Source organism: Neolamprologus multifasciatus, chromosome 6, assembly GCF_963576455.1.
Source record: "Neolamprologus multifasciatus chromosome 6, fNeoMul1.2, whole genome shotgun sequence".
Lineage (NCBI taxonomy): Eukaryota > Metazoa > Chordata > Actinopteri > Cichliformes > Cichlidae > Neolamprologus > Neolamprologus multifasciatus.
In genome coordinates this window covers 18,098,534-18,126,459 of record NC_140444.1, presented here as the reverse complement: position 1 = coordinate 18,126,459, position 27,926 = coordinate 18,098,534, and the positions used below count along the sequence as shown (strand labels likewise).

Here is a 27,926-nt window from a genome sequence, read left to right as displayed (position 1 = left end):
ACAGGGATGCTAAAAAACTGTACCCTGGTGGACCTGGGGAAAATTCATGTTTTTGGGGGTTTTTTTTAAACCATGGTCACAAAAGAATTGATTGCAGTTGATAGAGATTATGTTTTTCCCTTTCTGCATTTTTATTGAATAATGATCAGCTCTTACTAAAAATATCCTCACTTTAAAGCAAATGCTTAAAGATTTTACTCATTGTTCTGGATGTACGGTGGGGATAAATGTCTGAGAATGCCAATAGAGGAATCAAATTTTAACTCACTGTTTTGACTCCAATCCCAAGAGACCCAGCTGCATTTGCTATAATAAACCGAGACGTGAAGGAACACCGGAGCTTTGTAATCCGATCAAACTTGAAACGGCAGACAGCTGTACTTACTTTTGATTTTTCAGAAGTGGTAATTTTATGTAGTTTAGGATTAAAGTGAGTGTGTGTCTGAACTGCCTACCTGTCATCTTGCTTCTTCTTATACAGGTTGTTCAATGGGTTGAGGAACAATTGGGTTTTGAATGTAGCTCACTGATTATTATTATACTGTATACCTTTTCAGCTTAAAAAGTTCAAGAGCAGCAGTTCGGTTTTGAAGTTTCATTTGAATTATGCAGGTATCTTGAATCCTCTCAAGATGTTTGATCATCCTTGTGGGGTCAGATTTAATCCTCACCCAGTTTATTCCCTTTGTGTAAACTCTTAAACGCTAGAAATGCACACACACAAGTATGCAAGTTGTAAACAAGTTGGAGAAGTTTTTTAAGCAAGACTGTGCCATTCCACTCTGAGAGTCCCTGTTGCCAGCTTGACCTGCAACAACCTCCTTAACGTTCTGGGCCAATTTTGATCAGTGCCGCACATACACTTCGAAAGAGTAAACATGTTTACAAACTGAAATATGCTGCTGAAATATATTTCTCTAAAAGGGAATGACACTTCTGGTGAACATATGATCTTGAAAGATTTCACACTTTACTGACACTGTAAAAAGAGATGGCGCAGCTTGAGGACGGTTACGTCTGCAGATAAAGTTTGTAGGTAATCATGTCAGTGTTGTCCGTGGCTTAACCGTGACACTGCATTTAAAATAGGCTTAAGAGACATCTGATGCCCACTCTGCTGCCCCGCTTCCCCACTTGCCTTGATTTTGAGTCTGACTGACAGAAGCCTATGAAGAGTGTTTCATACATGCTGAGTGAAGCCAAACCAAAGTAAGCGGAGTTCCACTGAGCTGCCCTGGTTAGGGTTGGACATCAAAAAATTATCTGGGCCATTGCTGTGCAGATCAGTGCAGAAATAGTTTGGTTCATGGTGTGAAAGGGCCATGTGAAAGCACTTCAGTGACCTAAATAATATGCTACCATGCCCAGAACCATTTCCACCACCAGCAGAAACCTTTAAGGTGACGTCCAGACGTAGCACCTAGAGATGAATTCCCTTCAAATTACTATCAACATTTTGACTCTCTCTGAATAATCACTTTCAGCCATTAACATAAAAGGGCTTCAAAGGCTGCTCTGAAGGGTTCCCATGGGAGTCCTCTCAGAGTTTCAAAGCAGCAAAAAAGGTTTGCAGACAGGCTTTCACCAGTGGGTGCCACTTCATTGCATAAAAGTCACAGAAGAATCTAAAGTAACGCCGTGTCCACCAATGCAGGACAAACATAACTTGTCCTATGTCGCTGTGCAAGATCGGCAAACTGAATTGCTTGCACCAACACGAGCTTTCTCACTGATCTAGTTTCCAGACTCTCCCTTTCCTGCACAAAGCTGCTGAGGCTTTAATTACTTCTGCTGGGCCAGCACAGGTGAAGCACATTCTCACTAACAAGGTGGTTTCCAACCAGGGAGTACTGAAACCCAACAGGAAAACAACATGATTGAGGGGGAAAACAGTTCCCGCAATAGAGGGTAACCGATGCTTATAATAATCCTCTGCACAACTCATTTCACCAGCACTGTAAGATCATTACAGAGGAAACATGTTGCGAGTGGATGGGAATCGAGGGAGGAATGTGTCATCGACTGAAAATAAAACGCTAGCTTGCCTCCACACGTGATGCACGTTCATTTGCAATAGTGCACATATATGTAAGCGAACACAAGCCTGAACTCAGATCACACACTTAGATTGTCAAAGTCAGACAAAGAAACACATTCTTCGAATTTTGCATCATTGAAGATCTCACCTTTACAACCTAAAAACAACAGGTGATTACAGGCCAAGGAATGCACAGCATGACCTGGTTATGATTTGCAAACAAATCAATCTTGATATTTACATCACCAGATTCTGCAGTTAATGTATGCTGCCATCACCGTATTTGCCCTTGTTTGGTAAGTCGGTCAGCAGCACAAACACAGGAGTGGTATAATAGCACAGACCAGTGGTGACTCTTTGTTATGGCATCTTTTGCCTTTTGCCAGGGACTGATTTATTCTAATGATCTTGATATTATTAATAGGCTTTTCTATTGCATTCTTTCAATTTGATTTTAATATATTTATTGCTCATTATATTATTTATTTGGGGATATAAAAAATTTATAGGCTAGCCTAACTTACAGTGCTTATAGTGACCATCCCATCAGATACACCAGAAGTAGTAGAAAATAATAATAATAATAAGAAGAAGAATTATAGATTTAAGTTGAAAATGTTGAAAATGTTCTTTTTTTGGTCAAAATATTTAACTTCAATAAAAGACATATCATCATCAACGCAAGCAGTTGTGGAATCAACCCTGTAATCCTTGTAATCCTGTAATCTTGATGTCACTGGAGTCACAAAACACAGAAGAGTGACATCTGTATATCTGTGTGCAGGTCTGTGTGTGCACATGCATGTATGGTCTGTTACATTAAACATGCCTTCTTGCTAGTATTCTCACATGGACCTTTGATCTGCGAGTGTGTACTTTTCATACCGAGGTGCTGCATGCTTTTCCCACTTGGGCATTTCAGCCCCTGTTCCACTCACAAGCCCGTACATCTTGCTGGCATGGAAGCCTTAAAAGCCTTAAAAGCTCCCAGTGTAGAAGTTGAGCCGCAGCTGTCCATTTGACCCAGACTGCTTTTGGAACAACTGAGCTGCACTAGCTGAACTCGGGTTTCAGATTGGAAGCTTTGATCTGAATGCAATGATATAAACAAATGAGTGCAAGAAGAACACGGAGAACTTAGCTGAAAGTCAGAGTTGTCTTTAAGATCAGTGACTTCTTTAAAGCTAAAGCTCTGCTCTTAATTCCTTTCCTTCGCCTTCTTTCTCTTCTCTTTCCTTCCCCAACCCCTTTGCTTTCTCACTGTATCCTCTCTTCTCTCTTGCAGGAGAATTCTGGGGAGATTTCTTACTCTTTCATTCCTCAAGGATGAAGCAGCGCAGTGTGTCTGTGCACTGAAACAGGTAGGCAATGATTACCACAGTGAACGTCAGACAGACACATGCACACACATGAACATTTACTGTCAGAAGCCCCCTTTTCCCCAGGTGTTTTGTGTATGATCTATTTTGCTAAAAGGCTGCACCATGACCACTGAGGAAGAAACAGCAAGGGAGCACACAAAGATAAAGAAAGAAATGGAACCTTTCTTCTGAGAGAGTGAAGAAAACTCAGAAGGAGATTCATCATAAGGCCCAGAGAAAAATCAAGTGAAGACGTTGATAGGATGAAAGTTTAACCAAACATCAGCTCCCCACAGGAGTAGCAAATCTGCTGCCGTCGCAGTGGACGGACTGGGAGAAAGACATGCAAAGAGACAGACTGACAGACAGGACAAGACAGAGCGGCGATTCCCAGCTGTTTTTAAAATCCTGCCTCTGATACATTATTGAATATGCGGCTCTCTAACGCATCGCTGAGCTTTCCTCTCATGTTAGTGCTCAAGTTTGTATAGCGTCACCATTCTAAATATAAAGCATTCGCTCACCCCCTTTTATTTTTTGCTAAAAGATGCAGAGGCTGCACGTAGGCTGTGTGTTGCTCTGAGAGCCACTTTCCTTTTCTGAGGCTATAGCTGGAGTTTGAGTTGAGTTTGTGTGTGACTCATTTTGGTACCAAGCCTCAGCAAACTTTACAAAAACCAAAATAGATATCATCAAACTCCTTGAAAGCTGGCTAGATGGTGTATAGAGTATGCTGAAGCACGATGAGTGCTTCACTGGGACTCGTATGTACTGTTTGCTGAAGGAAGGGGATTGATTTTGCTGCTCAACAGCAGGTGGAATACGGCAGATCTAAGACATCTCATTTTTCTTAGTTCCTTTTTTTCTAATATTTAATATGGTGAATTTCCTTGGATGTTGCGAGGCCAGAGTCCTGAGACTTATATGTTTATATTGTGGAGTACCAGGTGTAATCTACAGGTGGCAGCAGAGCAGCATACCCAGCAGAAATGTTTCTGGAGTAGACTTTATTTGCTCATTTTAAGCAGCTAAGGCTTTTGTACAGTAGGGCCTTCATAAACCTCTGTGGCATCATTGCAAGTTTTCAAACAGATCATTCTTCTGGTCCTAGAAAACCAATATTCTTCAATAATCTTCTCTTGCAGCTCCCACTTTCAAACTTCATGTGACAGGATGAACCATGAGCAAAGGTAATAAAGTTTGCTTTCTTTAACTGTTTCTGTGCTTGTGTGCTTCATTAGTGTATGCAGTGGCATGCACATTTTAAGGGCGTGTGTCTCTGTTGTCTGACAGATGTTGCAATGGCATGATTAGTCCTCTGTGTGTGAGGTTGCTATAGTGACTGTGGGTTGAGTGTTGGGGAGGCCAGAGTGGAATAGAAGGGGTGCTGAGGATGAGGAGAGGGGGTGGAATAGGAAATGAAGTACTTGCTGCCTCCGGCCTGCGTGTGTTTCTTTTTCTTGTTTTGTATGTGAGAGTGGGTGTGTTTGTGTGATGTTTATGTCTGTTTATTTGTGTATCTGTATAAAGAGCACAGCATTGAAGAGACACTCGTCTGTGTAATTGGGAATTTGATCAAGATAACTCACTCGAATACACAGTCGATCATGTGCGCACACACATTTTCTTTCTGCGTAGGAGCGACAGAGACAGGGATCCTGTGATGGCTGGAGCGTGGGTTTGGGGTAACCTGTTCTGCCTCACAGACCAACACTATGAGTGGGTCATACTTATCACTTAAACTGCCACGTCAATGGAGCTGTTTAGCAAACTGGTACAAGCAAAAGAAATGCCCTCTGCTTCTGTGAGCACAGAGATTGTACAACACTAGTCTGAAGCACTTAAATGTAAGGCTCCAGAGTAGGACAGTATCAACAGTATTACCCTGAGGGTATCATCTTCCATGAGGCTTTGTCAGACCAAAGTGGGGATCCCTGAGATTGACTTTTAGATGTTTTGTAACCTTTTCGTTTCCTTTTGTGAAGTAAGAGACGGTTTGGGAGTTCTGAAACATATCTTGTTGGTTGAACTGCATAAAACTCAGACATGATTTACAGGTTTGTTTTAAGGGGAGCTCAAAAGCCACCTATAGACATAGAGATGATTGTGAACTCTTTTATCATTTTTGTGTTCCTATTGTTATCTGTAGGGATAACAATAGCGAGATCAACTTTTTATTACATGATACACTTTCAAGTACTTGAGCTCTCGCTGTGTTTGATGTTGATTCTGAGTACTGACCCACAACCTGTGCATTCCTAAACCTTGTTTGAGGTTCACGGTTTTGTTGCGCTCATGTTTACTGATCTGGTGGAGAAGCAATAATTTAGAGAGTATATTTAAAGGTTGAGTAATGTTATCTTATCTTCAATTACAACATATGAAGAAAGAATTCATGATTAGTTTCTTCTTTTTCTGCATTGGTCATTTTTCGTCTTATTTTGAAATTGCCATTTGTTAGGGAATTCTTAGAAAAAGCTGTGGAAAGTCTATTCAGATCCTTATTATGCTAATTACATTTTTCCCAGCCTATTACAGTCTAGCTTTCAAAAGCAGCATTGCGCTGAGACTGCGCTTTTGAAATTCTATAACAGTCTTTTGATGGCTTCTAATGCAGGGATTTGTTCTGTACTCATTCTACTTGACCTCAGTTCAGCCTTTGATACTGTTGATCATAAAATTTTACTTAATGGGCTTAAGTTTCTGGCTGGTCTCTCCGGCTCTGTGTTACATTGGTTTTCTTCCTATTATATAGCCCTCTGACAAGACTTTCTCTGTTAGGGTGAACAAGTTCTTCTCTCATTATGCCTCCCTAACCTGTGGGGGTTCCACAAGGTTCAGTAATGGGTCCATTATTATTTTCTTTCTACATTCTTCTCCTAGCTGGCACCATTAAGTATCTTTCTGATGTTTCTTAACATTTCTATGCAGATGACGTTTAGCTGGATATGTCTTTAAAACCTCACCAGCTGAATTGGCTGTTCGCTCTAGTCTCCTCTTTAACCCACATTAGTGTCTGGCTCTCAAGCTATCATCTTGTTCTAAACAGCACAAGACTGAGGCTATGATTATAGCTTATATGAAAATCAGTCAGGCTCATGCTTATATTTGTTCATTTGCTAGGTTCGGCATTTGAAATATTGGCATAATATTTGATTCCTCTCTATTTATTGTTCCTGTTTCTTTCATATCAGGAACATTTTAAAATGTAACATATGGTCTCTTTGGCCAAACCACAGATAATTGTTCATGCGTTTGTGTTATCATGCTTATATTATTGTAATTCCCTGTTTACTGACTCAGATAAATCATGTTTTGGGGGGCCTCAAACAGGCACAAAACGCTGCAGCCAGACTATTAATATTTATAATATATATAATATAGTATTTATTATTTTATTTTATTTCTTTACCAGTAGATTTTAAGATCTGTTTTAAAATTCTTGTACTTAGATACAGAGAGCTAAATGGCCAGGATCCATAGTATTTATATAAACTTTGTACTAAACAAACCTGTCCTCGCAGTATTCGATCACAGGCTAACAGAATTTGTTAGTTGTTTCTTGTATAAGATTAAAAACTAGGGCAATAGACAGCCTGTGGCACCAAGTCTCCCATTTTGTATTGCTATTACAGCTCTTGATTTTCTTGTTTATTTTACTCTGTCTTGTTGTACAGTGCTTTGTGATTGCTTGTCTGTGAAAGCGCTTTATAAATAAACTGTTGTGGTGGTTAACATGTTTACTGTACATATGAAAGTTCCCCCGTTTGATTCCAGAAGGACACACAAACTCAGCCTCAGCTAGTGTACTATTAGTGCCAGTCCCAAGACAGTTGAGAGGGTTGTGTTAGGAAGGGCATCTGGCATAAAATCTGTGCCAAATCAAACATGTGGATCCATCCGCTGTGGCGACTACTTGGGAAATAAGGAAGCAACCAAAATAAATTAGTGGTATTTATGTCAGCTACAGTGCACTTATCAATACAAATACAGTTCTGGTTTGGGATAAACCACTAAATCTTTGCCCTTTTTAAAATGCACTGTAGGTTTATGGGTGAACAATCTGTACATCACTACTTCCATACTTTGTAGCATTCTTCATGACTTTAATCAAAGGATGAACGGATTAGAAATTTGTAGTCAAAGATCAAGGTCACTATGACCTTACAGAACTGAGTTTGGGGATAACTCAAGACAATTCCACACCATTGTCTAATATAATAAACTGCTGATGTTTATCTTCAAGGTCAAAGGTCATTGTCACATCATAAAGCATTTTCTCACCTGTACTCCAGTCTGACATTACCCAGGGGAATTCACATACCCTCCACTGTCAGAGCAGATTTTTGATGGTTACCACTGTCTCCTCACAGAAAGAAGGTTCTGTCTTCTTTCTTTTATGAGTTTGCACATTTTCCTCTTACCTCAATAGACTTCCTTTGGTTGGTGATAACCCCTTATGATGGAAGGGTGACCATGTTGTTCCCCAACCCTCACCCTAGGACACCTGGGATAAGCTATCATTATATTTAACTAACTACTTAATGCAATTTAATTCACATGTACACATATAGATGGATTTTGGCTTATACATATTAGTTCCTTCTATAAATATCTGATTGTCTATAAAGTTTGTCATTATTTCTGTTATCCAACTGTTTGTTTTTGATTTATAGGCACATTCGGTTTATTTGCCCTTATTACTTTATTTCTTTCTTGATTTTTTTTCTCCCTGCACATTCAACAGAAAGGGAAATGGAAAAAATGCAAATGTTAAATGTTCATGCAAATGTAGAAAATGGGAGACAGGATTACTAAAGAAATATGTGACAGAGTGTATTAAAATGTTAATATTTTAATCACCTAGGTGTGGGAAAACAACTTGCCAGAATTAGCTGATCTCTTCCCAGGAGGGCCCACCTTAAGTGAGACAATCTCACTTCACATAACAAACCCTTAAGGTCCCTTGCCTATGCACAGCAAACCGCCCCTGTGCTTGTCTCCAGAATCTCCAGAGTGCACAGCCTGATGTGAATAATAGTCATTGTGAGAGATATAATGTGCTGTACCATACAGGGCTGGCTTCACACAGGGATTACACCTAGATGATTCTTCAATAGAGAATTTAGTCTCGGGTAGCCGAGCTTAATCCGCGGCTGTGGAAGCAGACCACAGTGCTGTGGAGCCATGGCCAGATATGACAAAGAACAGAGAGCAGCCAGATTAGTTCATACTAGGAAAAGGGCTGAGCTAGAAGCTGCCTGACAGAGCGTCTCTTGACAGCTCCTCCCAAATCTCTCTGCTCTCTCTAATGCAGGCTGAGGGAAACATTGTTCCCCTTTCTGTCTTTTGGCTTTCTCTCTTTCTTTTGCTCTGTCCTTGTGTCTCTATGTGAGGTAATACCAACACATAGAGAGAAACAGTGTGTGTGTCTGTGTGTGTGTGTGTGTGTGTGTGTGTGTGTGTGTGTGTGTGTGTGTGTGTGTGTGTGTGTGTGTGTCTTATCGCTTCATTAGCCTGTGGTTTTCTGGGTCAGTCATAGCCTTGTTCCCACTGTCTCAGATGCGGTAATTACCCTCACGTGAGCCTCGTCTGATAATTTGGATGGTCCAAGCGGGACTCGGCCATACATGCACATACACACCCTTCATGCTCATACATGTGAGTTATTAGTGGAGAGCTTAACATGCAGTACAGTACTAATGGGATTATCATTGCTAAGGGTTCCACTCATCAAGCTCTCACTCCTCTCTCTACTCATCATCAAGCAGAATTCTCAAAAAATGAGAAGACTCAGTGCTTTCTATGCAATGTAATTCTTTCTCTTTTTCGTGTTTCTTTCTTCATTACCTGTAAGGACATTTTAATGAAAGTTCATTCAATGGATTCTATGGATGGATGGCAGCACAGGGGCCTTCACAGATGTGCACGCTACTCATGCCAAGAGCACTAATGCACATCCACAGCATCACAAATACTGGCTTTTCAATTGCGCACTGGAAAAAAATGTATGGTCCCTCTCCTCTTTAGCCTGAAGGACACAGCCTTCATAATTTCCAAAAGGAATCTCAAGTCGTGATTTGTCAGGGAACAAAATCATTTTCTACTTCACTCTGGTCTCCATCTTAAATGAACTTGAGCCCATGACCATGCCCTTTTCATTTTTATGCATGGATTTTGAATAGCAGTTTTAACTTGTATTTGTTATTGCAGGGACAGTTTTTGTTCATAAGGATTTTCTAAAGCTATTGACCCCATTCTCTGATTTCCACAACAGAATTTCATCTGGTTTTAGTTGAAATTTTAAAAATCACAGCCACCTAAATATTGTTTTTCAGCCATGTCCAAGATTTATCCAAGTCATAATCATTCAATAATATTGTGTATTTGGCAGCCTTGGCCTACTTTGAAGGGCAGCTGGCTGACATGAATCACAAACAGTGTGTGCATGTTCAAATTCCCTCTGGCTTCCATCCACCTAAATTTCACCTTTTTATTTTTTGTTTGTACCATCAACAGGTTTGCAGGAAATATGACACACAATCTATGCTTGTATCACTGATGTTACTGACTTCTTCTGAGATGAATTCCTATTGACTTAACCAAATCTATTGCATTGACTTTCTACTAGGCACTTTATTAGAGTCATTTTTAGCAAATGCCACGTGGCTCATTGGTAGTCACTATAAACACCTCATAACAGGAAGCTTTAACATAACCAGATAGGTTTGATTGTCCCGGACAAACCCCCATTTATCTAAAACTTGTACTGACAAACTGACAAGCAGGGAGTCCATGCAAGAGCTTTTTTTGGCCCACCAGAAGAGAGTGAGTGTTTGAGAGAGAAATAGAAGCGCTTTTACAGCCTGCATTAGCTGATTGTCTGTGTTACTGTTTTATGTACAGCATATACTGAAGTCTCCAAGTCGTAATAGTTTTATTTTACATTTTTGAACTGCTTTTCCATGCACCCATCTTTAATTCTTATTTTGAAAGGCTGAGCTTCTCTGAGATGATCTTTTAAGCTGATGCACCGTTACTGAATTGTGATCAAGTAGGTTTTTTTGTTTATTTATTTTTTTATTGTTAGAGTTACACAACTTTTTCAGTCTTTTTTACCCCATCTCTGCTTTTTGAAAAGTGTTCCTGGGATCAGATTAAAATGACCGTACATTTTTTAAAGAAATATAATTGTCAATGATTGAATTCTGTTTTTTTCCATTATTTTTCTCATCATTCCCTGTCTGTTTCTGCTGTTGGGTTTAAACAAAATATCTAAAACACCAAAATAAGATCTAAATTAGTTTCTATCTATGACTATATAGTAGTATTTTCCAAGCGTTTTGGTCAGTGACTCCATGCAAACAAAGAGTCTTTTCTACAAACCCTTATCTCAGATTGCATATGCAGTTCTGACCACTTAAACCAGACTGTTTTGTTTGTTTTTTCTGTGTATCTGAATCTGTTTAGAGGCACTGAGAATTGAAACAATCCAGTATTTTACCAGAAAACATAGGAAGAGGAAAATGTTTTGTGCAAGAAATAGTTTTATGCTTTATTGCCATAAACCCACCTGGACAGTCTGAACACCAGACTAGGAATTACTGGTTTATAGTCATGTGTGTCATAAAGTAAGCTTGCATAATATAGTCTGTGCAAAAGTGCACAGGCACTTGAACAGGTTTTCCTACTCAAAGTGATGCATGAAAAAAATCCTTACATTTGAATAAGAATATGAAACCAAAACAGAAAAGATATGACTGTGAGGAAAAGTAATACTGATTTGTTGGTCTGTTCATGTATCTTTTAGTTAAAATGACATATTAACCTCTCCTCATCTGAGCCACTCTCGCCCCTCTCTCCCATCGCCACTGCACCCATTTCATCAGCTCATTTAAAAGTAATATAACCCATAACCATTCAATTTCCACTGTATTTATTCTGTTGACAGAAATGGTAATGGAGATATTGACTGCAGAACGATTGTGTCTAGGCCATTGTGCTGAGTGGTTCGATGGAGTGGAGTGGATGACTGGAGGGCTATCTATCTGTGATGTTACATATAGTGTTGAAGTCATGGGAAAGAGAGACCCTCTGAAAGCAACGAGCTTAAATACCATGCATAACACGCACAAACATAAAAGGACAGCACAGACACACACACAGGCAGACACACAGGCAGTGGATTAGGATGGGGATTATCAAAGCATAGCTGTAAAACAGGCAGAGACAGATCAGTGTCATACTTCATAAGCACTCGCACACACACATTGAGTGTGTATTAAGAGTGTACAGTAAGATGGATTTATTTTGAGGTGGATGGTATGATGACTTTGGTTCACGCATCATGACTGAGCACCATTCAAGCTTAAATAGGAGGACAGTTCGGTTTAACAGTAGAGACGCTTTAGCAATCAATTATGGAGCTATAGAGCTCGAATGGAGGGAACATAAAGCTGCAGATATTTCCTGTCCGGGTCTTGAAGCATTTTACAATGTGTTTCTACACATTCTACACATTCATACTTTCTACTAAATGACCAAAGTGAAAAATTACAGTGAAGCACACATTTGAAAGCTTTATATGTTTCTATTACATCCATAAAAAGAAAAAGAAAAAACCTCAGATGATGAGCTGTGATCCAGCTAAAGTCTGACAAAAAGTCAATGAATGCCAAGCAGATAATATTTGACCCTCTGGGTAGAAAGGATCATGGTTACCTTTAAACTGGAATGTCAAAACGAGATATGTCTTCTTCAAGTCCCAAATCACTACCTTTATAGCTGTACAGGCTATTACGATTGTCATCTAATTAGTCACTTTGTTAATTCTTAGTAGAAAAAAATATTTTCCCTATATCTAAAGACATAAATGCTTTCTGTGTCACTGTGGTCTGATTAACATCTATAACATCTATAACATACAATCATTGTAATTTTCATGGTTGATTTTGATTTTTTTCTGAGAGCGTGACCTGCTTTTCTTCCAAAGAACTATAACTGCCATCATGTACAAACAAAAATGAAATTTTCTTCTCTTACTAAAATAACAGAAAACAAAGTTCTCTGCTTCTCGAAAGAGGTACAGATAATTAACTGAAAATGAGCTGCTGTACTTTTATCTGATGATTTTACCTTACTAAACAAAAGCAGGTGCAGCCGATTTATGCAACAAAACAAGCCTCAGTTACTTACATAATTTTAGAGTACGTTTTATACTTTACCAGATAACAGGACATCAACCTTTTTCTCTCGTCTCCATAATTTTGCTTATACCTGCTTTGGTCCTTTCACTGCTGATACCCAGGCTCATAATGAAGCTGTTGACTTTAGCTTTAGCGTCTTCAAACAAGGCATGTTGAGCTGGGTGATGGTGATGTTCACCTACAGTTTACTAAAGCTAAATGTGTGGCTTGCTCACTAACAGTGAAAACTTTGCTAATAGCCGATGGCTGCATTCAAACCACATGATAGCATATTGGGACTGTTTGCCTGCGCCACTGTGCGTGTGTTGCATATGCATAAAAACGACTGGCGCGTTATTGGATATAGGTGAGAGCGACCACGGTCTGAGCTTAGCTCACTGAAAATGTGTTCAGTTCTGGTCTTCAGCAGGCTGATCGGTGCATCTTTAATGGTGGCTGGTGGACTTTGTAACCAATCTTGACCTAAGTTGTCATGCTGAGTGTGGAAGGCATAGACACAAACTCACATTATCAGAAAATGAGAGCTCTCAACCACTCACCTTGCTAGTTTGTAACAGTCTCTGATTCTGTGCACTGCTGTGAATCAGAGTGCATATGAGATTTATACTTTGTGCTGTTTCTGATGAATTTCAAAGTAAATGGTAAATGGGCTGCATTTATCTTTTCTAGTCTTATCGACTACTGAAAGTGCTTTTCACTTGAAGCCACATTCAACAAATACCACACACTTTCATACAGCGCTTTATTGAATACGTACAAAGCTTTGTCACACACAGTGACATATCAAGGGCAGTTTTGGGGTTCAGGATCTTGCCCAAGGGCACTTTGATATGGTGATTGAAGCATAGAGCTTCCAGTTAGGCAGGACTGTACTCATCCTAAATATTGCGATGGTACCTTCTGTCCGCACTAGTCAGAGCTCAGTCACACACTCCATATATGATGAAGCACCAGTCATATGCTGACTGAGAGCCTCAATCTGCGGCCATCTAAACTTTAGCCCTGCCGCATCAGGCATGTCGGTCACCAGACATCTGTCATCAGCATGCAGCTCAGCGGAGGTCTGTGGCTCCTCCGTGATTCCATCTTCTCTACTACTGTCAAATATAATAATCAATCTCTTCTTTGCTTCCTTTTATATTCACTCTGCATATTTCTGCCTGGTCTACTCAAACTCTCCCCTCTTACCCTCTTTCTCCTCCTCCACATTTCTCCTCTCTTCTTTCAGCATGCTGAAATATATAACTAGCAATTTGCCAATCTCTCCCCCTATGACACACATGCACGCTCGCGCAGACGCTCATGCACACACAGACACATGCAGAGTTATCCAGACCGCAAGAGCTTCTGTGGTGTATAATGACAGATAATTGGCTATTGTGGGTTTGCCCTCGGCAGCAGGAACCAATCACAGTGACAGCCACTTCTCTGTGACCCGTGCATGCGCGCGTGAGCGTTCATGCAAGTGTGAGTCTCTCTGTGTGTGAAGTGCTGATAGTATTTTATTTTGCTGTCTGCTTTTGTTGCTCCGTGCATAGAAGTAATTGCTTGTCGAGTGTGTACAGCAAGTAACTGACAGCTCTCTTTATAGTTCACAGTAATGCATTTATGTAAACATAAATAAGCTGTTCGGCGGCAGCAGTTTGTGTGACAGTGTGAGTGTGTGTGTGCGGGAGGGAGCGCGATTGTGTGAGTGTGAATATGCAGGTACAGCCTCCTTATATAGCACAAATTTTCTTTTGCTCCTCGTTTTACATTTTCAGAGTTTATACACCCAACTTGAGAATCTACAGCCTAACACAGTGCAGCCTTGCCAACAACCATCAGTACTGTGATCATTTGCCACTCATTTTGAGTCAGCATCCATGGGTAATGGTCTGTCTGCTTGACATTTGTATTGAACCTGTTGAATCCAGCTGTTCCTAACAGTAGAATAATGATTTTCGTTTTTCTTTTTCTTTCTTTTTTTTTTTTTGGGGGGGGGGGGGTGAAAAACAATACTGATGTGTTTCACGCTGGAATGAATTGTCACCACATCAACAGCAACACCTTTAGCTCCTACAGTGGTGCTGATGAAGGATATCTTGCTCTTTTTCCTTTTTTCGTGATTCGCTCATCTGTTCCTCAATCCTGCTTTCTGTCTCTCTTTCTCTACCACTTCCTCTTCTCTTGCTGTCTCTTCACTCTTTTATCTCTCTCCCTGTTTGCACCGTTTCTCATTTCCGCTCATTCAATAGTGGGAAGTGCTGATCCAACCCATGCACACAGACTAAATGAGATCCTGTGTGCGTGTGCGCGTGCAACGTGTGCATGTAGCTCTGTGAGCATGATTGTTTCTGTATTGCTAATACACTGTACCATAAAAATGTGAGCATTTGTGTGCGCGTGTGGGGGAGGAGTTGTGTACTTCATCATGCCAGCCAGTTCAATATTCCCAAATGCAATTTCCTCAATGTGAAAAGCTCAGGCTGGGTGTTCATCATTCTATACTCCCTTCTTAGTGTTCAATAAAAGCTTCTTTAGAACTGCCAGGCTGCTCGCTCTGTGGCTCTTCCTATTTTGTCACGCCTTCATTTTCAGTCTTTCTCACCGTGCACAGTCAAGCACATGTGCACGCACGCACACTTTGAAGTGTCACACCTTTGTGGCCTTTGTTAAACAGATCTGTCTCAGTTGCACGGTTACAATGTGTATCATAGCATGTTGCCTGAATGCTTCTTTGTAATTCTGCTCAACATTCTGAGCCTGTAACATGTCATTGAGACCACCTAAGCTCATCTGCAATGTGTTTGCAAAAATCAATTCTAGTTATAGAGGTTTTAACATTTATATATAAATGAAAACACATTTCAGAAATCGATCAATTCCCGTTGCGAAAGCTCTGAAATACCTTTTCCAACAGCTATTTCAGAGGGGATTGACATTGTCAGAGCTAAATCAACATGTTTACAGTAGTAAAAAAGAAAAAATGCTCAATCCCTTTAAGACTGATAACAAAGAATTCATAAAAGAAAATGGTAGGTGTAGAGTGAATTGGACAATACAAATGTGTTGTTATCCTTGTTTATCCTTTTAGTGTGATTCCGATATATGACTGCAGAAAAGAATATAGCTTTCATACACTACAATAAACAAGTCAACAGCATTTCCCCTGACATCCCCCTGACTGTTTATGCCTGCCTTATTAGTTGCATTAGTGTCTCCCGCTATGAAATTATAGTCGTGATTGTCCAGGTGCAACTAGAGAAGGTGCCATCTCCAATACCAGCCAAAGTCGCTAACGGTTAGCAACTGCAGCCTCTAATGTCTGTGCAGAAAACAAATGACGGGAGCACTAGCAAATGTCAAGTTGGTGCCTAAAGGAAGGAAGAAATAATGATGTGTTATGCAGTCATAGATGTGCAAATTATACAAAATTAATTTTTCACGTGCACTAAGAGAAAGATGCCCGTGCGTGTCACTGACTTGTCAGTGTTTAGCTTCTGATCCATCTGGCAATCCCACCGTACTGAAAATGACCTAAAACACGCAGCTGGAGTCATAAAAACACAATCTTAAGCTACAAGGACTGGGAATCCTGCAACAGATAATAAATATCCTGAGCACAGAGCTCTGATCTCAACATCATAGAGTGAATCTGGGAGTACAGAAAGAGACAGGAGCGACCAAGAATCCACTACACAAGTGGAAGGCTTTCCTTGAGCAAGTTCAAGCCTGAACCTTGTAACATTTTCCTGTGTTTAGTGAACCTCCATGAAATTAAAGAAATAATCAATTATATATAAATTTGCATATATCATCAGGCATTTTCTTGCAGATCACTCCTTTAAAGTGTATCAAGCAATTTTAAGAAATTGAAAAAGTCAACCTAATGATGTAAAAGTGTCAAAATCTCAATTTTCTCAGTATCTAGAGTCGTACAGTTTGATAATAATGATGGATTGGATTTATATAGCGCTTTTCAAGGCACCCAAAGCGCTTTACAATGCCACATACTGGTGTAGGCATTGGCCACAGCTGCCCTGGGGCAGACTGACAGAGGCAAAGCTGCCATATCGCGCCATCGGCCCCTCTGACTAACACCAGTAGGCGGTAGAGTAAAGTGTCTTGCCCACGGACACAACGACCAGGACAGGAATCGAACTGGTGACCTTCCGGCTACAGATGCGCTTCCCAACCCCCTGAGCCACGGTCGCCCCATGGCTTAGAGGGTTGGGAATGTACATGTACACGCTGTACAGCATGTGTGTGTGTATGTGGGAGTCGAGTGTGTTGGGAGGGGGACATTAATCATTAAGATCATTAAGGTTAAAGAATGTGTGAGTGTGTGTCTGTGCGAGTAGTGCAAGTGGGTGGTACTGTGACTCTCTGTGATGCTGAGATTGGAGGCAATTATTCGAAATGTCATGGCTTTAATGGGCTTCTGCTCTGTTCCCCTCTCATAAGTCATGACTTGAACTCTCAAAGTGATGAAACAAGAGCCCGTATGCTGCGATGCTGTGTGTTTATTAAATGCTTTTTTGTTTAGCATACTCTATCGTTCCTTTGCAGCCTCCTTTTACCTTCATTTATGTGGTTTTCTTTCTCTCGCAGGCTGTGTTCTGGGAAACCTTTTCAACCCGTCAAGCGTGCGTGTCAGCAACAGAATTAATGATGACTGCTTTCTAAATATAATTAATGAAATAATCCCATTTATGTTATCTTTTAGAAGATGAAAGCACCACATGCCGCAGGTGGCGTGATGCAATCGGCTCCTTTAGATTGATACTTTTTCTCATATTGCCTCTTTAGCTTGGACTTGAAACGAAGTAGTCAAGGAATTATTAAATTGTGGACCACATTGTTGTTTTGACCAGTCCTAAAGCTCCTGTTATCTTTCTGATAGGGTTTTTTTTTGTTGTTATTTTTACAGCCTAATTACGCCCTCTTGTACTTCCTATTCTTTGTACAGCTTATTGAGATTTCTCATTAAGCTGCTACCAAATGCAAATTACACAATAATAATGAACTCAAGACCTTTATCACCTTAATTTGTCATGAAGTAATGAGGCAGCAGGCCGCGCCTGACCATGAGACTTTTTGTCAGTGAACTTATTATTAATAAGCTTGTGAAAATGGAGGGATGATGTTAAAAGGAAAACATGGCTTTAATTCTTGAATGGCAAAATAAATATTTCTGTTAAACATCTTGAATTAAAGCTGAAAGTCACACTTCTTTTTAATTACTTTGTTTTAAATCCCATGGCGTCGCACAGAGTGAAACGTACAAAAATTGTGCTACCATCCCGATATTTATGGACCTCGCTACTATCTCTACACCACAGGAGTAAATCCATAAGTGAGCAGGACACTTTGTATTACAATCACTTATTTAAAAAAGAAAATCTGCCGCCCTTACAGCCTGGAGTACAACCAGCTTGCCCAGAACTGTCGGGACTTTTCGTAAAATGAAAGTGAAAACATATTGGAACAATTTGCACATCATTTAAGCCCCATATTTAATTGGAAATGGTACAGAGACAAGATATGAAATGTCGAAAACTAAACTATTATTGTTCTTATCCTCACTTTGAATTTTGTTCTTATTTGCATTTCACAGTCCCCAATTTTTGGAAAACGGGATTTTAATTTGTTCTATCTGCTTGTTAACAGTTTCGCAGAGAATATTATTGTTCCAGCTTTTGCCACAGTGGAGCACTGATATGTTCATAGGGGTTAATAAGTGCATTTAAACAGTACTCAGTAAAAGGCACGGTTCATGCATGGCTTTAAAGCTGATAAATAAATTGGCTCAAAGTGTGCACAGTGCGTGCGGGGAGCATGTGAACCACAGTGCATGTGTGTGTGTGTGTGTGTGTGTACACAATCTTGCGTTTTCACATACAGAAAGCATCCATGCATAAACACACACTGAACGTTGAGCGCACAAATCCATACATATTTATTAGAGGATCAGCTAACTATTTTATCAAGAGCTGTTTGAGGGTACTATGGACTTGGTAGAGAGCGCGGGGTGAAATGAAGCAAAACAATAGAAACAATAGTTGCAAAGAATAATATAGGAAACAAACTGAAACATTAGCACATGTGTATTGTGCAAACGTGGTGCTGTGTCTTGAAGCTTATCAAAACAGAGCTCTGAATTCTATTTTAGCCAGTGACACTATCTTGATGGCAAACCCCTTATCTCCTATGTGCTGAGTTGTTATCTTTTGAGTGTCCTTGCATGTGCCTGTGCATCATCATGCACGTATGGGCATTCGCATCGTTCTCCCGTGTGCGTCTGCGAGAGAAACAGAGCTTTGCATCTGTGTGGGTGTGTGTCCGTGTATGCCCCAGCCCTGCCTGAGGTTGTGTTTTCTTTCACCCAGTGAGCTGAGGAGTTTCTGCAACAAAAGCACGTTTACGGCTCTCCATCTCATTTACATTGTGCTGATGGGAATCTGCTGAACGACTGATTGTGTTTGGTGTTCTAGGTCAGCACACACAGATAAGTCTGTGTACATCTAAGTGTTTCCCTATGTGTGTGAGTGGCGCACGCGTGTCTTAAGGCCCGTCTCGCCGGCTGACTTTGCTGACTTTCTTTATCTTTGTCAGCCCTGACACTGTTAGCTTTTTACACGCCATCTATATTTATTTTCACACAAAACTTGCTCTGCAGCTCATCATAAAGATGAAATGTAGAAACACTGTAAGCCACACTGTGTTTAGCCTCACACGCTGTTATAGGCCTATAGATAATTATTGATTTGATCTACTTATTAGAGTGAATTGTTGAAGCTGCTCAGAACACGTTGTTGTCTGCGAGGATGACTTCTTTTATGACCATTCTGGCATATGAATAAACAGCAATGCATTAAATTAATACCAAACTAAATCACTAACATCCATACTGGCATAATCTTGTTAGAAGCATGTAATCGCTGTAAGCAGTTCCATCTGGTAAGATTTTGGATTTGATCTTGCACTCATCATACAGTTAACTTAGCTGTAGTCAGAGCAGTTCATCTGTTTGGCAAAAATAAGGTGAAAATGATTTTGTTTCTGCTATGCCTTGAAATCACCCCGTTGGACTCCCTTTTCTGTGTCTGTATAATCGCACAATTTGACGACTGTTGGCCTAATACCATAAAATGTTCAGGCAATAGCCCGAGTTTATCTGGGAACTGCTCCTAGCTGCAGATAAGATCAACACCACTTGTCCACAGATAAATTGCTCCTGTGATTGCACCCCTCCCTCTAAAATTCTGTCTTTTATCCCAGAGAGCCTTTTGACAAAAGAAGAAGAAAAAATTAAATCTAAACATTAATTTTTAATTTACCCAAAATAATTGAGAACACTGACATTGCCAGTGTTTGACATAACCCACCCCCCCCCCCCCCCCCCCCACAGGTAGAGGAGATGATGGATGCCATATCTCTTCATTCTGTTGTGATATAACACGTAACGCACAAACTGCATTAAAAGTCAGCTCACTGCTTATTTCACTCCTGTCAATTTGATAAGACACCGAAACTGAATATGTGACTACTGCCGAGCTCCTTATCCACCAGCCCTTTCTCGCCACTCGTTTGCCTGGACGATCTCATCTCTTGCCGGGGGAGGGAGTGACGATAACGGGAGTTGAAGCCTTTTGGCGATTCCAAATCGCTGTATGGAACTATGCAACGGACTCCCCAGAAATAGCGTCGCAAACATTATGAGCGGCGCCTGCGGCTTTAAATATGCCCCAACTTCACTCCAGCCACCACACCGGGGGACTTAAGCAGCTACCTTACCGAGTCACACACACCGGGTAGGAAATTATTGGAGCGAGAGAGAGAGAGAGAGAGAGAGAGAAAGAGAGAGAGAGAGCAGACGCACGGCGCTGGATTATTTGGGCAAAGCGGCTGCAGCCACGGTGGATGTTACACAGGGAGACGAGTGACGGAGAGCTTCAATCTATTCAGACTGTGAGTTTTTCCCAACGACGGCGCCTGGCAGGACGCTGATATGGTGAGCGCGCCTCTCGTCATTTTGCCCGTAGTTGCTTTTTCTTGTTGTTGTTTTTGTTGTGCACAGCCGAGCCTTAACTTCTTGTCATTAAGCGTTCCCTTTGCAAAGCGTCCATTCGCATCTTTCCGCTCGTGGTGTGCGCGCGTGTGGGTGCATGCGTGCGCGTCTGTCCTCCGGCGTTAAACACGTATGACCGGCGATATAATCAGACTATTTTGGCGGATCCGTCCTGTCCAGCATGAGCAGGTACTTGTTTTATGGGTGTTTCAGGTGCAAGCCCTGGCTTTGAATTCGCACCATTTGGGAAATCATTGTGATATTTCTGTTATATTTAGGACTTGGAGCTTGTCGTGGAGAGTCAATGGAGAGTGCTCGTCTTAATTTGTCCTGATCAATTTTATTAATTGTGATCGGTTTATTAGAGCCTGTCCTTTTCTGTGGGAGGCTATTCTCTCGTTGTGTTATTCCTATAGGGGCTTTACAGGACAAGATGACTGTTGCCCATTGATCTTTGTGCTCTTTATTTTATGTCACAGCCATATAAATATACACTTAATAGATTGTTAATCAGAATTGCATTTCTGTCTGTTTTGCTGCGAGATGACCACAGTTCTTTTCGCTTTAGGGCGGCCCATGAAATTAGGTTTTTAATGCTGATTAGAGATTAAGGAGGCTGTAAAACCGCTTGGTTTCCACCGGGGTTGATGCCTGCCTGGGGTTTGGTGCTCCCCCTCTAAACATGCTCAGAGGTATTTTCCCATGACTGGACCGATGTCACCGGCACAGAGGAGACTGGATGGACTGCTAATGGTGTAGACTCAAAGCAACAGGACTTGTTAATGGCTGTCAGTCACCTCAACCTGTATTGAGTTGGCTCCTTGCGAATTTATGCAAAATTGCGTGAACATTTTAGACTCTAGCAGGCTACAGTGGATTAGGGCGAATTTCTGCCTGTGGATTTCACTGCCAGCCTGCATCCAGTCCATTGGACACATATAAGAGGTAATTTGAAACACAGCTGATCTTCGTGAAGCATGTCCAGGTTATCAAGTCTGCAATATGCTCTCACCTGTGAGAGATACAGTTTTGCTGCTATATTCCTGTATTTATGCCATAACTCAAAGACTCTAATGTGCTGTAATGTGCTGATGGCTGTGTGTTTTTGTGTATGCGTGTTTGACAGCAGTCAGCAGTCTTGCTCAAACACTGTCTATGGCAGCATTACAGACCTCACTAGCTTACAAATCAATCATGCAAGTACTTTTACAGCAATTAGGTTTGAGGATGTGAGAGAGAGATGTACATAGAGAAGGTAAGTAAGAGAGGTGCCTGCATGTGCTTGACTGATATCACATATGCAGTTGTTTCTCTAACCCCACTATGCTTTAATCTACATTTAGCATGCTATGAAAAAAAACAACACTTACTTTTTTTTTAACGATGCGTCCAAGTTATATTTAATTTAATGACCAGGTGTTCATCGCATTAATATGCTATGCAAAGAACTTGTGAAAGGTTTTTTAACACATAAGTGTGAGCACTTCCTAATGTGTATCTTAAAACTGAAAGCTGAAACCAAATAATTTCCTTCCCGAAACACTGATGAACACTGTGATGCCTACGATTAGCTGCCTGTTTGATTTGAACTGTTAAAAAGAAAAGGAATACACACATACATGCATCACAAGACCTGCTTTCGCTGCTCTCTGCAGATACTTTTCGGGCACATTAAGCAGTGACTGCTAACGCTTTTACGACCACAGGCTGCTACTGACGGGTCAGAGGTGCCCTGTGACATGCCAGTCTGCAGATGAGCAAGTTTACTCCAGCTGATCTTCTGCTGTTATCCTGAGCTGTGTGTGATTGTGCACACATGTGGGCGCGTGTGCACGTGTACATGCGTGGCTCTGCAGCTGTTCCACCTTGCGGAGAGATTAAGTTTCACAAGATGTGATATGCCAGGTGTGTGTGTGTGCGTGTGTTTGTGTGTGTATCTTGCATGCTTGTCAGCACTTTTCTGTGTACACATATGCACTAAGCTGTGACATGATTGCCTATACATGCAGTAAATGCTGCATGTATCAGGGATCTCATGGGTTGGGCTGGTAATTATAGTGGCTGTGCTATTGGTCCCCACACCCCAGCCTACACAGTCGAAACCAGGAAAACATGAGCGGGTCAACAGTGCCAGATTGCTGCCCGAGTCAAGCTGTTCTGCTGATAACAAAAGACAGAGTCAAGAAAAAAAAAGTTATACAGAGGAAGAAGATGACAGGCTGGCCTTATTATAAGGAAAAAAAGGTTCTTGTTAAAAATATCTGGCTAGATATTTCTTATATTTATTGCCTGGTGTGGTGGAAGAGTGAAAAAGTAAGCGTGCCTACAATTATATTCCCCTTCACTCATGATCTGTAAATGTTTTAGAAGAGGCTATTTTGAGAGACACGCTTGTGGTGAAAGGAAGTCGTAAGTCTAAAGGGATGAGCAGGAGGCACTCGCTTCAGCTACAGTTAGCCAGCATCCAGCTGTGCCGCTGCTTGCAACAATGATAAGATGACGAGCCGAGAGGAGTGGAATAGGTGGATGAGCAGCTGAGACAAGTGGAAGAGGCACAGCGATGTTATTGATTTACTTTGCAGTTGGAGGGGACAGCTTCCAATCTATATCGGCTTTCCCTATCATCTGTCCATCGGTTCACCCCCCTGTCTCAGCCTTCCCCTCTTTTTTCTGTCTGATATCTAGATTGCCCCCTGCTTTCACTTTCCCACACTCCTCCCAGCATCTGAGGCTAATCGATACTCTACGTGTCATGTCTCTGTTTAATTGGTTTGTTCTCTGCTTGATCTGCTTGTTCATGCTACACCTAATTTTTGTCTTTTCATCGCCCCTTTTCTTTTCCATGCTCACTCATCCTTCACTTTGCCTCGTTATTTTTGTGTTTATCCGTCCATCACGCAATCACACCCACATACAGGCTGTGAATTGTTAATTAATAGCGAAGATGTCTTCACCTGTGGAGATGAGCATATGGCAAGATATTAAAAATTTAACTTAAGACTTTCCTAGCTTCATCTGTTCTCCACTCAGGTGGGCGTGTTCTTCTTGTCTCTTCTTTTCGTGCTTCTGTGTTACTGAAAAACAAAACTGTTTGGTTGTATCCCGCTTTTTACTTGGATTTTTTTTTTTTAAATCAAAGCAAGCAAAGATTTTTTTTTCTGCTCATGGACATTTTTAGCAGTGCTCTGCTTATTATTCCATAATAGAGAAGCACTGGCATCAGATTTCCATATTTATTACATGGATTGTGTATTCCCTATGTGTGTGTGTGTCTGTGAGCGAGAGAGAGAGACGCTGTGTATCTGTGTTGGATTTTCCAGGAGGAAAGGGGTATGAGATATGGAGTGTATGGAATAAAGAAGAATAAAGAAAAATAAAGGAGAGATTCAGAGAGTGTGTGAAAGAGAGCGAAAGAGATTGTGTTTGGGGTTATCCCTTTACAGATCCCCTTCATGTACCAATCACAGGGAGGCAGGGAGACACTCTGAAGGAGCCAGGCACAACCACAACAATTCTGTTTTCCAACCACACTTGCACACATAAAATCACATGAGCGCACAATCCGAGCCAAACGGCCACTTACGTGTTTCTTACGCACTCTTTTCAGGTTCACGTTTATTTTTTCTGTCTTCTTTTCCCTGCCCTCTACTTCACTTATTGTCTCCTCCGTGTGTGTGTGTGTGTGTGTGTGTGTGTGTGTGTGTGTGTGTGTGTGTGTGTTGTGCTCTTTCTTCCTCATCTTCTATCCCTGTGGTGCGCATGATGGTTTAACATAGCAAACGGGTGCCAGACCACAAAGCTTTATTTTCTCTTTACAGTTCTTTCTCTTTTTTGGCTCTCTCTTTATCTGTCTCTCCCCTCCTTTCCTTCCCTCCCCTGCTTACTACTGTACAGTTTAATCTGCAGTGGGGGCTTAGTGGCACGGCTGCAGGACTTCCACATCACTTCGTTTTTTTGCTGCCAGAGAATCTACTTCTGTTTTTTCCCTATTGCCCTCTTTGCCTTAGGTTCTCTAAAGCTATGAATTTATTTAATCATTTATTCATTTTTAGATTTCCTCAGAAATTGTCTTCACAGCAGCGCTTGAGTGACACGCATTTGCATTAGAACTTTATTCTATCTTTAGCCATTATTCAGTTGACACAGTGGTAAAGCTCAGGTGATGTCTGTGAAATCACTGCTGCAGAGTTTTTGCACCACATATAGCTGCAAAGACAGGGCTTCCAACCACTGTTTGATCCACTTTTGAATATATAACTTTGACGACTGATTGTCATCTAAACATTTGTTCTTTCTTCCTTTATATTTCTTTGGCAGTCATCCATTACTGCTGTGGTATTTTCCCAGAGATTACTTGTCAGTGAGACAGTGTTGGCACCTCTCTGTCTTGGAATTTATCCACTGATTGTAAATAAAAGATGGGCACGGCCCTGAGTCTGAAAAGTGAAGTCAGTGATGGATTGCCTTAAACATACATTCTTTCTAATGGCCAGCAGGAGGCGCCGCATCTGGCTGGAGCAAACTAAAAACTAAAGTAGGGTAAACTTGGGTGTGACTATCATTGGTACTGACATGTTACCAGCACATGAGGCTACAGTGTCATGTCATGTTTAAAAAAAAATGCTCAAGTCAAGATTTCAGGATGGCACAAACCAATTTGTGAGGTGACAGTGGCTATGTCCATTTTATATTTTCTGTAAGTCACACACTTTTTTCTCATTTTTTCCCCTTGCAAGCAGATGTTTCCCATCATATGTTTTTAATGTCAACCCAATACACGTTACTGCTGTTTTATATAAATCAGAAATAGAGCCACACTGGACACGAACATCTCACAGATGACTATTCCATTCTACAGTGAGTAATTATCCAGGTCATTACATATATGAAGGCGTAGTCTTTGCTCTGTCCTCTGGAGTCTGTTGTTCTAACCACAATGACAGGGTTTCAGTACTTTACCTACTTTCACAACCTCTCCATTCTCAAACAAAAGACCAAACCGCAACTAGGAACCTAAAATTGGTTTCCACCAATCGCCCACAGCTCATTAATTCTATTAGTCTCTCTTAGCTCCTAATTCTTCTGCCTGTCCAGGATTAGCCTTCATCGCTGCTTGTCTGTTGATTTATAATTAATAACTTTGTCTTCGTTGTTTATTTTTGCCAATTGAATCAGAAGAGGTCTTTTGAGTTGAGCTTTTTCTTTTGTTCTCATGATCATTCTTCATCCTGTTGTCTTTCACTTTCTCTCGGCTTCTCTCTGGGGGGCTGAAAGTCCAACACAAATCCTATTTCTTGTTGTTCATGTTCAGGAATTACGTTCAGCTGTGCTATTACCCTCAGACTCCCTAAGGCACCTGGGATTAAATGATGCGTGATATGTGATGTGTGGGTTTTCTGTGTGTAGCAGCCACAGTAAGACTCACCTTTGGTGTTCTAAAAGACTCAGGGTTTGTAGACTGTGGATTCGTTGAGTGTGTAGGAGCATGTGTAAGTCTGGGCGTGTGTGTGTGTGTGTGTGTGTGTGTGTGCATGGGGATGGGGATGAATAATCTCTTTACATGCACCAAACATTTGAAATTGCGTGGTATTTTTTGTTCTTAGAAGACCTTAGACACCAGGGAGACTTCACAATGAGTGTTTCATTTATTTCAGAATGCATTTTTTATGATGCATATTATAGACAGTGACAATACCCATTTTTTATATTAGGATTAAAGAAACCAAGAAGTAGCCATATGTGTTTTTAATACGGGACTCTATGCCGATCGACTCGCTTTATGAGCCTGCCTCTAGTGGAGATCTGAGGAACTGCAGTTTTTTGCACTTCCAAGTCAGTTCTCAGCCTCAGAGGTTATGGCTTGGATTATCTGAATGACACAGCATATGTACAAGTCTTCAAAATGTAGTGTCTATTGGATAACATAAAGTTAGCCGTGTGATACCTTAAATATATATAGTAGCTATAACACTGATATCAATATCAACATTAGGAGATGCTATCTCTAAATAGATTCTAGATCAACACTGAACCAACAGAAAAGGTTTGCATACTGCGCTCATCATTCTTCTTATAAACATGTGCTATGAAATCATTGCCTTTCCTCTCTAATGTATCCCAAACCACCTACTCAGCAATCCCCAACTACTCCATTCCTGGATGCCCTTTAGACACAGGAAGTGCCTTAGCAGGTTTCTCAGTATCTCGATATTAAATTAGACTGGTCATTTAATACATCCCTTGGTGTACAGATTGGCATCATTTTCCCTGTGCATACTCTGAATCTCTCGGCCAAAGCAAAGAGACACCTAACCTACTGCGGCCTTTCATAAAAAGCTCCTGTAATAGGTTTATTGAAAATAACAAGGTTGTATTCTAGAGTTACAGACGGGGCTCTGCCGCTGTCTCGGCTCGAACATCAATAAACTGTGGAGCATTTATTATTATTTTTTTTTTTTTTTTTCAATGGATTGATTTTTTTTTTTTTTTAGGCGCATTTCGACTGCTTACCAAGGTATCCAGCCTAATGCTAAGAAATGTGAGCGTCCTGAGATTATTCATAAAAGGGCATGAAACAAACCATAGAACAAAGCACAAAGTTGAATGGGGAAGCAGTTTTTCTTAATCATTTGTGTATAAGAAGCTGTGAAACATACCTCTCTACATAAATACCATCTATTTGTGTTGATACTCAAACTCTCAAAGCATTGGATAAGATAATTTATATATATCTACAAGCAGCTGCTGGTCATCACATAGGTTAATTGCACAATTGGTCTTCAGTTGTTTTCAGCAGTGTGTTTTTTGTTTTAAAGCAACACAGGGACACTTGAGTTGGGTTCAGCAATCAGTCACGTCACAGATTGATCCCCTTCCTCCTGCACAGCTCTGTCACCGCCTGAGCCTGAGACTGTCTGTGCTCCCCAGCGGGTGTGTGCATGTCCAAGTGTGTGCGAGTCTCTGTGTCGGCATCTGTGTTGCCTCCCTTTTCACAGAAAGGCAGACATAATAGGCCAGTGTAAAAACTATGGCACAAAACACACGCAAATATATATGTGTATGGAGTTAAAGGCACTAAAATGCGGGATTATAACATAATCTGACATTTCTTGGCTGATATGCTGATTCACCGATTAGAAACCAGTCTGCCATGCCAGGGGTGAGTGTGTGTGTTTGTGTGTAAAAACAGAGACATAATAACAGATAAAGTGTGTGCATGGGTATGCGGTGTTTGTAGGCAAACTTTTTTGGCTAGATGATATGAAAGA

The 27,926-nt window shown here is 40.9% G+C and overlaps 1 protein-coding gene across 26 annotated transcripts in view; it reads left to right on the top strand.

The window, feature by feature from the left end:
- The window catches only part of ptprdb (protein tyrosine phosphatase receptor type Db), a 176,012-nt gene that overhangs the window by 47,716 nt on the left and 100,370 nt on the right, over positions 1–27,926 (top strand). For 21 of the 26 annotated variants that reach the window (XM_085163726.1, XM_085163724.1, XM_085163721.1 and 18 more), the window contains exons 4-5: positions 3,324–3,399; positions 4,545–4,589. The gene's annotated coding sequence lies outside the window, so the exon portion shown is untranslated. Of the gene's footprint in view, positions 1–3,323; positions 3,400–4,544; positions 4,590–16,597; positions 21,604–27,926 lie in introns of those variants that run through there. The other 5 variants (XM_085163712.1, XM_085163714.1, XM_085163713.1 and 2 more) reach the window with 5 other exon arrangements.